Source organism: Panulirus ornatus, chromosome 3 (assembly GCF_036320965.1).
Source record: "Panulirus ornatus isolate Po-2019 chromosome 3, ASM3632096v1, whole genome shotgun sequence".
NCBI lineage: Eukaryota > Metazoa > Arthropoda > Malacostraca > Decapoda > Palinuridae > Panulirus > Panulirus ornatus.
The window spans coordinates 29,850,283-29,862,954 of record NC_092226.1 but is presented as its reverse complement, the minus strand read 5'-3'; the positions used below and the strand labels follow the sequence as shown (position 1 = coordinate 29,862,954).

Sequence of the window (12,672 nt, the reverse complement as noted above, 5' to 3'; positions counted from 1 at the left end):
CTTTTTCTTTTTTATTCTTGGTAGTTCAAGGAACATTTGGTCTTCATTTATCAAAGGTCATTTTACAGAAGCTCGGCTGATTATTTTTTTGTTACAAGGGAGGATCATACTGTAGTGATTCAAACATGGTGAAAATTAATGGGTTCAAGCAAGACTATTGCAGAAAACTCTACGAGTTGTGCATGTAACTTGTGAAGCATAGTCTGGCGGCAGCTGATGCGGAAAAACCCTCACTTGATGCCATTAGTTATTTTGAGTGTGTCCAGACGCTCTTCACCCACGCAGCGATAAGCCATTTTGAACGCACGTCGTAATGTGACTTTGAAGTCCTAGAGTGAAACGAAATGGTACAGCAGGGTACGAAACATAGAGGTTATCAGATTGCACGCAGATGAAGAGAGGCAATGTTAGAAGCGAGACAGATACCCATAGATATTGTCGCTAAGGTAGTACAAGCTCAAGCTTGGCAGAGGAGGCTGGCTGGATCCTACCGCTGACTTGCATGCTCAGTGGTTTGTTAAGACACACAGCAATATTAGTTACACGAGTAAACCTCTGCAGTGTCAGTCGACTTGTTAACACGCTCTAAAATGTCTCTGACAGTCTACAGAACAAATAGTTTCACGGCAGTACTAACATCAGCAAAACAAATCTGCGAGGAAATAAATGTAGAGCCTTTTTTGAAAGAAAAAGTTGCTCAGGGACACCAACACACATTTTGGCTACGATGCATCAGATGAGCTCTTCGGTGAGACAATGAACAGTCCGGAGACAGGGCTTCTCAGTGGTCGTAGACTGTGTTATTGCGTCTCAAGAGGACAGATTCATAACAGTGAATATAGTTAAGCAGAAGTTTTAGGGTAATGCTGGATTTCTACAGAATATGAGAATTGTCAAGTAAGTCATTAGAGAAATATTGTGAAGACTTAAGAAACACTTGAGTTATGATGGTAAATGAGATATTGATGAAAAGCAAGTAGCACAAGAAATTCTAAATTTGGCTGATAGGGTACCAACGAATATAGCAGCAATGGAAGTACTTTCATTCATGAGAAAGTTTGGATATATTCCCAGATCTCTGGGTTGCACTGAAGTTTGCTGCTCACTGTAACAGTGACTGCAGGGGAGACGAGCTTATCGAAACTGAGGATCATTAAAACATACTTGAGATAATCAGTAGCTCATGATCGCTTGAGGCTCGCTATGATCACCATGAAGCATTATCCACCACGACAACTTTCATAGGATGACATGATTCATGATTTTTGCTTCAGATAATGTGGACGGCAGGATTTGAAGTCGTGTGATATTCGTTGATAAGTTCGGTATCTCACTTTGATAAATCTAGTTATGATGTAAAAGAAGTTCTTAAAGGAAGTAGAAGAGGTCTAAGGATAAGGAAATATATTAGTGTTATATGCACAATGTTACATACACCACTGATATAGTTAAGTATATAAGACCAGTTTTCAGTGCAACATACTTCTAAGATCGACATTATCAAGGAATTAGATCGACATTATCCAGGAACTTTGCTTCATATGTGCCTTCGGTGTTCGTCTTGTACAGCCTGGTACATTCTTAGTCATGTTCAATACTGAGTGCCTTCTCGTCTCCCACCACAGACTGTACACAGCATGTGACCTGCTGAGGAAGCAGTTGGCAGTGGTCCTAGGGAACAGTGCGAGTGGCCAGAAAATCGGAATGCGGCTTAAAAGCTGAAATCCAACACCCATATCTCTGACGTAAAACTGAGGCCCTGCTGAGGTTGTCTGTGGTTTGCGCAACACTAGGAAAACTCGTGTTTTACTATGTATTCTTGTGTCGCTCTGCCAGCACTGAAGTCACGAGCCCTTCAGAATTGAAGTTCTTCGAAAGATATCTAAGTTCATTAGTGTCTCGAGATCGCCTGTGTTAATTATTTATATGACGATTCTGACCCTCTTATCGCACTCGCTGTGTGAGATCCCTACAAAAAATTTGCTTGGGGCCCCAGAACGCTAGAGCTGACCCTGCACCTGATATAGATCTTGGCCTTTGTCCTATCATTTAATGGTATGTAAATATTTTCCTATCGTAACGTTGACATAACATTCATGAAATGCGCTGGATATGAATTTTGTATAAACAGACACATGAACAGGGCACCAATGCTCTGGTTCGACGGAGATGAAGTTGGATAGATATGCCAGGCGTATGAGAACACCTAGACACCTGTGACACGATTGACGCCTTAAAAAAAAAAAAAAAAAAAAAAAAAGCATATAGTACTTGATAGACACGTTTGTGTCTCAAAACCGTGACAGGCTAAATTCACCGATACGCACTTTGCATGAAAACCCTGAGAGTACTAGAAATAAATTTTTGTGAGTACTCAAGTCTCCTGTGAAGGAATTGCCATGTTTTAAGGTTACACTGCATTTGAACATAACCTTCATGAAGCACACGTTTTAAATAGCACTGTCTAATTGCAACGTGAGAACAGTAACGTGATGTCATGAGTTCTCTAGTATCTATCAACTTGGCATGGGGTTTCAGAGTTAACTCGTAGCAAGACGACATTAATCATTTCGCAAACAATCTGTCGTGCGCTATACCTAAAGTTGCTATGAATTGATAGTGTAATATTCGTTAACAGTTCTTCACGTAGCCCTTTATGGTGTCACTTGTTATCCAATAGACAATAAGTAATATGCTTGTTTGCTTAACGTCGACTATCGTCACAATTTTGTAATTTTCATTCAAGTTGTACGCCTTCGTTCGTTTTGAGATGTTTCTGAATTCACTTAATACATCTCATTTTCCCCCGGGCAGCTCTGTCGAGGAAATATAGCAGAGTTCCTTCTCTTATACCTCTGTAAAATAAAAGGTAGAGGGATACTCAACGGATTACAATGATTTTTAAGGCTAATAAATACATATACCTCGATGAGCTAGAAAATGGGTGATAAAAAAATTATCTTGTACGAAAACTTGGTTTTTGATAAACAAGAATTTTGCATTGTTTTTAATAAAGAAGAATTTGGCAATTGACTTTCCGTAAGCGATAACGTTGAGATCAATGGATTCCAATAAATACTTTCAAGAGTAAACTAACGACTATTTTGGACAGGGTTACCACAGAGCTTATGTTTGGAAATTGATGTCGTGGCCACAACCTTAGTAAATATCAAGGAAGCTTCATAATATTTCCAGCGTGGATTCCATGTAAGATGAGTGGCACATTCTATGCATACGTCATTGTTATATATATATATATATATATATATATATATATATATATGATATTTTTTTTTGTCGCTGTCTCCCGCGTTTGCGAGGTAGCGCAAGGAAACAGACGAAAGAAATGGGCCAACCCACCCCCATACACAATGTATATACATACACGTCCACACACGCAAATATACATACCTATACATCTCAATGTACACATATATATACACACACAGACACATACATATATACCCATGCACACAGTTCACACAGTCTGCCTTTATTCATTCCCATCGCCACCTCGCCACACATGGAAAATACCATCCCCCTCCTCCCTCATGTGTGCGAGGTAGCACTAGGAAAAGACAACAAAGGCCCCATTCGTTCACACTCAGTCTCTAGCTGTCATGCAATAATGCCCGAAACCACAGCTCCCTTTCCACATCCAGGCAACGCAAAACCTTCCATGGTTTACCCCAGACGCTTCGTATGCCCTGATTCAATCCACTGACAGCACGTCAACCCCGGTATACCACATCGATCCAATTTACTCTATTCCTTGCCCTCCTTTCACCCTCCTGCATGTTCAGGCCCCGATCACACAAAATCTTTTTCACTCCATCTTTCCACCTCCAATTTGGTCTCCCACTTCTCGTTCCCTCCACCTCCGACACATATATCCTCTTGGTCAATCTTTCCTCACTCATTCTCTCCATGTGCCCAAACCATTTCAAAACACCCTCTTCTGCTCTCTCAACCACGCTCTTTTTATTTCCACACATCTCTCTTACCCTTACATTACTTACTCGATCAAACCACCTCACACCACACATTGTCCTCAAACATCTCATTTCCAGCACATCAACCCTCCTGCGCACAACTCTATCCATAGCCCACGCCTCGCAACCATACAACATTGTTGGAACCACTATTCCTTCAAACATACCCATTTTTGCTTTCCGGGATAATGTTCTCGACTTCCACACATTCTTCAAGGCTCCCAGGATTTTCGCCCCCTCCCCCACGTATGATTCACTTCCGCTTCTATGGTTCCATCCGCTGCCAGATCCACTCCCAGATATCTAAAACACTTTACTTCCTCCAGTTTTTCTCCATTCAAACTTGCCTCCCAGCTGACTTGACCCTCAACCCTACTGTACCTAATAACCTTGCTCTTATTCACATTTACTCTTAACTTTCTTCTTTCACACACTTTACCAAACTCAGTCACCAGCTTCTGCAGTTTCTTACATGAATCAGCCACCAGCGCTGTATCATCAGCGAACAACTGACTCACTTCCCAAGCTCATTCATCTACAACAGACTTCATACTTGCCCCTCTTTCCAAAACTCTTGCATTCACCTCCCTAACAACCCCATCCATAAACAAATTAAACAACCATGGAGACATCACACACCCCTGCCGCAAACCTACATTCACTGAGAACCAATCACTTTCCTCTCTTCCTACACGTACACATGCCTTACATCCTCGATAAAAACTTTTCACTGCTTCTAACAACTTGCCTCCCACAGCATATATTCTTAATACCTTCCACAGAGCATCTCTATCAACTCTATCATATGCCTTCTCCAGATCCATAAATGCTACATACAAATCCATTTGCTTTTCTAAGTATTTCTCACATACATTCTTCAAAGCAAACACCTGATCCACACATCCTCTACCACTTCTGAAACCATATATATATATATACCGAAGACAAAATTTGGATACAACTATGAAGATTTAGTGAAGGTTTCAACATATGTACAAGATGGAAGGTTGGCACAGACTAAAGTTAGATAACTAACAACTATTAAATGCCCAGACTTAACAGCAGTGTAGTATCATATTTGGCACTTCAGTTGCCGGGATTATTTCAGTATTTCCACTTTGCGGCATCTTTAAAAGACACCTCCCATATTCCTGGGGATATGGGGGAAAGAATTCTACCCACGTCCCTCTTGCACGTCGGAGGCGATTAAGAGGGGCAGGAGTGGGGTTGAAATGCTACCTCAACCCCTCGTATTTCAGTTTCTAAACGTTGGAACAGAAGGAGCCAAGCTGGGAGTGCTCACCTTCAACGGACGCTCAGGCCGGGGTGTTTGAATGTGTGTGAATATAGCCAAGAGGAGAAAAAAGGGGAAAAATGACTTGGATATGTCAAAGGGGGTAAAGTCGGGGTTAGGGTGGCGGCGAGAGCCAAGGAAGGAGTAGCACTACTGATAAAACAGGAGTTGTGGGAAAGTATGAAAGACCGTAGGGAAGTGAGTTCCAGGCTGATGTTCTCCCCATCCTATCTACATGGACCTTAACGCGGTGGTGGGGTTTGTGTGGAACAGTGATGGCTTGAGCTATGACAGCGGAGATTTTCCTTTCCCTGGTACGTGGGTTTAACCATGCTGCAAAGGTCAAGCTGGAGCTCTCACACCAACACATGTCGGCTATTTTCTCTCCTATACTTTTTGTTCTTCCCTTCTTGGTCTATCAAAACTGGAATTGGTCAATTGAGTTAAAATGAATTTCTAAGAAATTCTAAACTGTATTATGAGTGCTGAATAGCCTTAGATGCTCCTGTGCTTGGCTTATAAGCTTAAATTCTAGAATCCAATCCAGGCTGATGTGGAGAAAATGAAATATGTACATCTATAAATCTTATCTGAAGACAATATGTGTGTGAGGAGGGTTGATCGAGTAAGTAATGATAGGGTCCGAGACAGGTGTGATAATAAGAGAGGTGGACAGAGCTGAAGATGGTGTTGAAATGGTTTGGACATATGGAGCAGATGAATGAAGATATGTTGCAAAGGGGGATATGTGAAAGAAATGAAGGTTATGAAAAGAGGGGGTAAGATCAAAGTAGATACGGAAGAATGGAGTGAAAAAGATTTAGAGTGCTTGGGGTCTAAACATGGAGGGAGAAAGGCGTATGCATGGAGCCTTGTGGTATACAGGGGTGACGTACTGTCCATGGACTGAACCTGGCCATATAAGGCAGCAGAGAGAAACGACGTAAAGACCTTTGAGGCTTGGTTATGGATAGAGAGCTATTGTTTCGGTGCATTACACATGACAGTTGCAGAATGGATGTGAACCTATGAAGCCTTTATTCGTCTGTTCCTGGCGCTACCTCGCAAACGAAGGGAAATGCGAAAGAAAAATATGTCTTACCAGACACGGAACTTTCGAGGGTGTGCCGCGTGTGAAAAGTCACCTATGGTAAGGCTGTATTATTGGGAGTATAGTCACGTCAAAGAATTTCTCTTCGTAAAGGAGCCTTTCTTTCCCTGCTACTGGAAGCAGTGCAGCCTTGGGCCACAGAAGCCTGTAGATCGGTAATACATGGACTCTGAAATTTATACCGATATATATATATATATATATATATATATATATATATATATATATATATATATATATATATATATATATATATGTTGGAAGGGATCACAATTTTGCGCGTGATCAAGATAGGCCTGAGTCCACGGGGTAAATGAAACACGATAAGTTCCCAAGTGCACTTTCGTGTAATAATCACATCAGGGGAGACGCAAGAGAGAAATATAAGTCAGTTGATATACATCGAAGAGACTAAGCTAGGACGCCATTTGGTAAACCAAATATAAACCAAATATATTTGGTAAACCAAATGGCGTCCTAGCTTCGTCACTTCGATGTATGTCAACTGACTTATATTTCTCTCTTGTGTCTCCCCTGATGATGATTATTACACGAAAGTGCTCTTGGGGACTTATCATGTTTCATTTTCCCCATGGACTCATATATATATATATATATATATATATATATATATATATATATATATATATATATATATATAGATTGATTGATTATTAAATATATATTGATTATACCTGGGGATAGGGGAGAAAGAATACTTCCCACGTATTCCCTGCGTGTCGTAGAAGGCGACTAAAAGGGAAGGGAGCGGGGGGCTGGAAATCCTCTCTTTTTTTTTTTTTTTTATGGAAGGAACAGAGAAGGGGGCCGGGTGAGGATGTTTCCTCAGAAGCCCAGTCCTCTGTTCTAAATGCTACATCGCTGACGCGGAAGTGGCGAATAGTATGAAAGAAAGAAAAATATATATTGATTGTATAACAATTTCATATCAAGAGGTGTTCAGATAGTTTATTGAAACTTAGTTTTACTTTAGAAATCCCCTGCATTAGGTGTAAATGATTCACAATATTTCAACTAGTTACACAGACTTGTACGCCTTACCGCCAAGCCAGAGCAGAATTTGTGTCCCTGAAACTTTATGAATTGCTGTTACCTGATGTTATGGATATCTTTCCTGAAACATGTAGTGAACTGCAGTTTCATGAAAATTGCATTATTTGAACTCCTATTGAAGTGTGATTTCCTCATTATATATATATATATATATATATATATATATATATATATATATATATATATATATATATATATGTATATATATACACGCACACACACAAACACCAATTTCTAGTCATCGGACAATGAAAACTGTCGTAACCACTGTTATCAGTGTTATCTGGGATACAGTTATGCTGTTATCTATATCATTCATTCATTTTCTCTGAACATAAGATTACTACGTAATATTATGAAAGATTCATACCCAATTACGTATACTGTATCACATATTCGTTTATGTAATCAAACACGGGGAAATTATAGTATTGTAATTTTCCATTATACTTGGATTTCAATGCTATAGTTATATTACAACTGAAATATTCTTTCCAGGTTGAGGTGATAGAATAGATGGGTTCTGCTCGAGTCAAAGAATTGAGAGTATGTGCGTTCTCAGGTGTGCACACACACACACACACACACACACCAGTCGATGGTGGAGTCAGCTGCTCCTATTTGTGAATGAATTTCCCATTTTCTCTGAGTAGTATAGTAGTGATTGGTGGAGGTGGTGTGTGTGTCATCAACCTCACCTTCCTCACCACACTCCAACAAACTTTGGTCAATGTACATAATGTTCGCGGGATCATGGCATCTTCAATTTAATAACAGTTATCAAGTTAATGCCCCTCGCTGATGTTGTAGTTGCACGAGAAAGATGTTGCATTCGTGAACGCGAATTGTTCTCTCATTTGGGATTGAATCAAAGGAACGTAACAACCATTGAAGAAAGTTGTGGGGTTGTCGGAAGGGTTGGTACACTGCGTTTGTAAGTCTCTTAGTGTGTGATGGAGCAAGATGGCTGTCTCGCCTGGCCAGGTCAGGCTAGAGCAGAGATTAAGGGTTAAAATAGGTATGTCATGGATTTTCTTTTGTTGTCAAACTATAATTTTGATTTAGATACCATTGCTTGTGGATTTGATGTGATAAGAGTGAGAAAGTTATGCAAGATTTGAGTTGGAAAAGACTTTGTAAATGTTTGTTTTGAATGTGATGGTCTGTTTACTGTTAGTGAATGAATTAAGATGATGTAAATAATTACTATCTCATGGTATATTTCGTGATGGACTGAGACTAGGGTGCTTGCTTTTCATAACTGTAACACGAGTGGACTAAGAATCATATTCGTTATAAGGGGATTACCGAAAATGCAGGAGAGGAAACGAGATGTGACCTAAAAATGTTGGGCTGAACCACCTGTTGCATTGTTTATTGAATGATAGTGGTAGTGGACATGTAATTCTTGTTAAGATAATTAAACATATTTAAGCGATAAGAAAAAGTATGAAAGTACAATTTTGGTCGTTTAATTGTAATGCTATCAAAATTTCTTTATATATATTAAAGATGTCACAAGTTATTGAAGTGTTATGAAAATAATGATTGGTTCGTGATTAGTGAAGTAAAGTAGGTAGATATTTACTCATGTAACTATTATATTTTTGTTTTTTCAAAAATTGATCAGTACATTGTACTCTACCTGAAGTGAGAAATAAGTTATGGGAGAATGGGTTATGCCCACAATCTCAAATTCAGGCTTTTAAAGTGTACAGAACTGTTATTTGGTTAGAAAAGTGTTAGGTTAATTAAATTACCCTTCAGCAAAACTTGACCAAGGTGAGAAAATGTAGGAAGTTGGGAAAAAAAATCTCCCATTATCCAGAGTTTTGTGATGTATAACAAAAGTGATGTTACCCAGGCTTATACATAGGTATGATTGTGGAAAAGAATAGACTTTCATATGTAGTGTTAATGCGCTAAATGGAAATAGATGCTTGGAGACCATGATGCCATGACTACATTAATTTGTTTTGTCTTATGAATTGATAGTGGGGAAGCATGAAGATAAAGGAAAATATAGGGTTGTTAATATAAATGTAGGTAAAACACTTTTAAAGACTGAGAACATATAAGGCCCTCACCTAGCTTCATTATGGGGCTGAGGTTTACCTTAGTTTATATCATTACACTCAAAATGTACTAATCCTATTGTTATTTGCTGCATCCAGCTACTTATAAAGTATGTAGTCAAGAATAGTTTTTTTTTCACTCTGCATTTCACACTTAACGAAGTAATTCTTTTTAATGAATCTCTTAAGTGATTACTATTTTGACATTGTTACTAGCTTTGAATATTGAATGATTTTGTAATGCAGTGTTTAGAGAATATGAAAAACAATTACAAATTGCTGAGATTGATTTAGCTTTATATATTTTATTGAAAACATTAAATAAATTGGTAATGGAATATCAGGGAAAATGTGGGTTTGATTAAAAGTAAAAACAGGAATTTGGTATTTGAATCTGCATCAAACCAGCTGTGAGATATAACTACTTATCTTCTAAGTGCTTTATATAGGTCTTTGTGATTACAGAAGTACCTGTGTACATCAGGACAAATGTGGAGTTGATTAATGTAAAACTAAAAACTGTTATGTAAAATGTCAATGTATAAAATCTCATGTAACCTCATCTAGTATGTAAAACAATAGTAGAAATGTATCTACAATTTATTTGTCTCGCTGAGGATTTTGTTGCGTTTGCTTGTTTATATGCTGTGGCATGTAAAATATACTTTTTCATGAGGTTGACTGGTATATTTCAACCACATTGATTAATGAAAATTAAGGTAGATCTTGACTGCAATTAAGGCTAGGTTAAGTTTTTGTAGGTTTTCTTGATTAATTACGAGCACATTATCTAGTTTCACAAAATTTAACCATATTTTTCTGAATTTCCTACTGTTACCTCATTTAGAATTGATCATGAAGATATAATGCTCCAAGTCATGCTTCACAGGTATTTCCTTAATCAAAGTGAACTATTAAAGCATTTAAGTAGCCATTTCCATGAGTTATTTTCAATGTGGAACTATACTGCTGTGATGACCTGAGATACCTCCCCTCCCTGGGGATAGGGTAGAAAGAATACTTCCCACATGTTCCCCATGTGTCGTAAAAGGCGACTAAAAGGGGGCGGGAGCAGGGGGGCTGGAAACCCATCTCCATGTATTTAGATTTCTAAAAGGGGAAACAGGAGTCATGCGGGGAGTGCTCATCCTCCTCAAAGGCTCATATTGGGGTGTCTGAATGTGTGTGGAGAGATAAGTAGTATGTTTAAGGAGAGGAACGTGGATGTTTTGCCTCTCAGTGAAACAAAGCTCAAGGGTAAATGGGATGAGTGGTTTGGGAATGTCTTGGGAGTAAAGTCAGGGGTTAGTGAGAGGACAAGAGCAAAGGAAGGATTAGCACTCTTCCTGAAGCAGGAGTTGTGGGAATATGTGATAGAGTGTAAGACAGTAAACTCTAGATTAATATGGGTAAAACTGAAATTGTATGGAGAGAGATGGATGATCATTGGTGCCTTCTCATGCCCAGGTGCCTATGCACCTGGGCATGAGAAGAAAGATCATGAGAGGCAAGTGTTTTGGGAACAGCAAAGTGAGTGTGTTTGCTGCTTTGTTGCATGAGACCTGGTTATAGTGATGGGTAATTTGAATGCAAAGGTGAGTAATGTGGCAGTTAAGGGTATAGTTTGTGTAGATGGGGTTTTCAGTGTTGTAAATGGAAATGGTGAAGAGCTTGTGGATTTCTTTGCTGAAAAAGGACTGTTAATTGGGAATACTTGGTTTAAAATGAGAGATATACATAAGTATACATATTTGAGTTGGAGAGATGGCCAGAGGGCATTATTGGATTATGTGTTAATTGATAGGCATGTAAAAGAGAGATTTTTGGATGTTAATGTGCTGAGAGGGGCAGCTGGAGGGATGTCTGATCACTGTCTTCCATTCACCTCCCTAAAAACCCCATCCATAAACAAATTGAACAACCATGGAGACTTCATGCACTCCTGCTGCAAACTGACATTCACTGGGAACCAATCACTTTCCTCTCTTCCTACTCGTACACATGCCTTACAGCCTCGATAAAAACTTATCACTGCTTCTAGCAACTTGCCTCTCACACCATATATTCTTAATACTTTCCACATAGCTACTCTATCAACTCTTATCATATGCTTTCTCCAGATCCATAAGTGCTACATACAAATCCATTTGTCTTTCTTAAGTATTTCTCACATACATTCTTCAAAGCAAACACCTGATCCAAACATCCTTTGCCACTTCTGAAACCACACTGCTCTTTCCCAATCTGATGCTCTGTACATGCCTTCACCCTCTCACTCAATACCCTCCCATATGATTTCCCAGGAATACGCAACAAACTTATACCTCGGTAATTTGAATACTCAGCTTTATCCCCTTTGCCTTTGTACAAAGCTCAGGCACTTCACCATGAGCTATTCATACACTGAATATCCTCACCAGCCAGTCAACAACAACAGTCACCCCCTTTTTTATAAATTCCACTGCAATACCATCCAAACCCGCCGCCTTGCCCACTTTCATCTTCTGCAAAGCTTTCACTACCTCTTCTCTGTTTACCAAATCATTCTCCTTAACCCTCTCACTTCGCACACCACCTTGACCAAAGCCCTATATCTGCCACTCTATCATCAAACACATTCAACAAATCTTCAAGATGCTCGCTCCGTCCTCTCACATCACCACTACTTGTTATTACCTCCCCATTAGCCCCCTTCACCAATGTTCCCATTTGTTCTCTTGTCTTGCTTTACTTTGCTTTATTTACTTTATTTATCTCCTTCCAAAACATCTTTTTATTCTCCCAAAAATTTAATGATACTCTCTCACCCCAACTCTCATTTGCCCCCCTTTTCACCTCTTGCACCTTTCTCTTGACCTCCTGCCTCTTTCTTTTATACATCTACCAGTCATTTGCACTATTTCCCTGCAAAAATTGTCCAAATGCCTCTTTCTTCTCTTTCACTAATAATCTTACTTCTTCATCCCACCCTTTCGAATCTGCCCACCTTCCACATATCTCATACCACAATCATCTTTTGCGCAAGCCAACATTGCTTCCCTAAATACATCCCATTCCTCCCCCACTCCCCCTACGTCCTTTGCTCTCACCTTTTTCCATTCTGCACTCGGTCTCTCCTGGTACTTC

The 12,672-nt window shown here is 39.3% G+C and overlaps 1 protein-coding gene across 11 annotated transcripts in view; it reads left to right on the top strand.

The window, feature by feature from the left end:
* The window catches only part of LOC139761795 (uncharacterized), a 256,120-nt gene that overhangs the window by 182,722 nt on the left and 60,726 nt on the right, over positions 1 to 12,672 (top strand). For 7 of the 11 annotated variants that reach the window (XR_011715620.1, XR_011715622.1, XR_011715621.1 and 4 more), the window contains one exon: positions 7,970 to 8,489. The exons of 3 other annotated variants lie outside the window; for them this stretch is intronic. The gene's annotated coding sequence lies outside the window, so the exon portion shown is untranslated. Of the gene's footprint in view, positions 1 to 7,969; positions 10,223 to 12,672 lie in introns of those variants that run through there. One more of the 11 variants, XM_071686264.1, reaches the window with a different exon arrangement.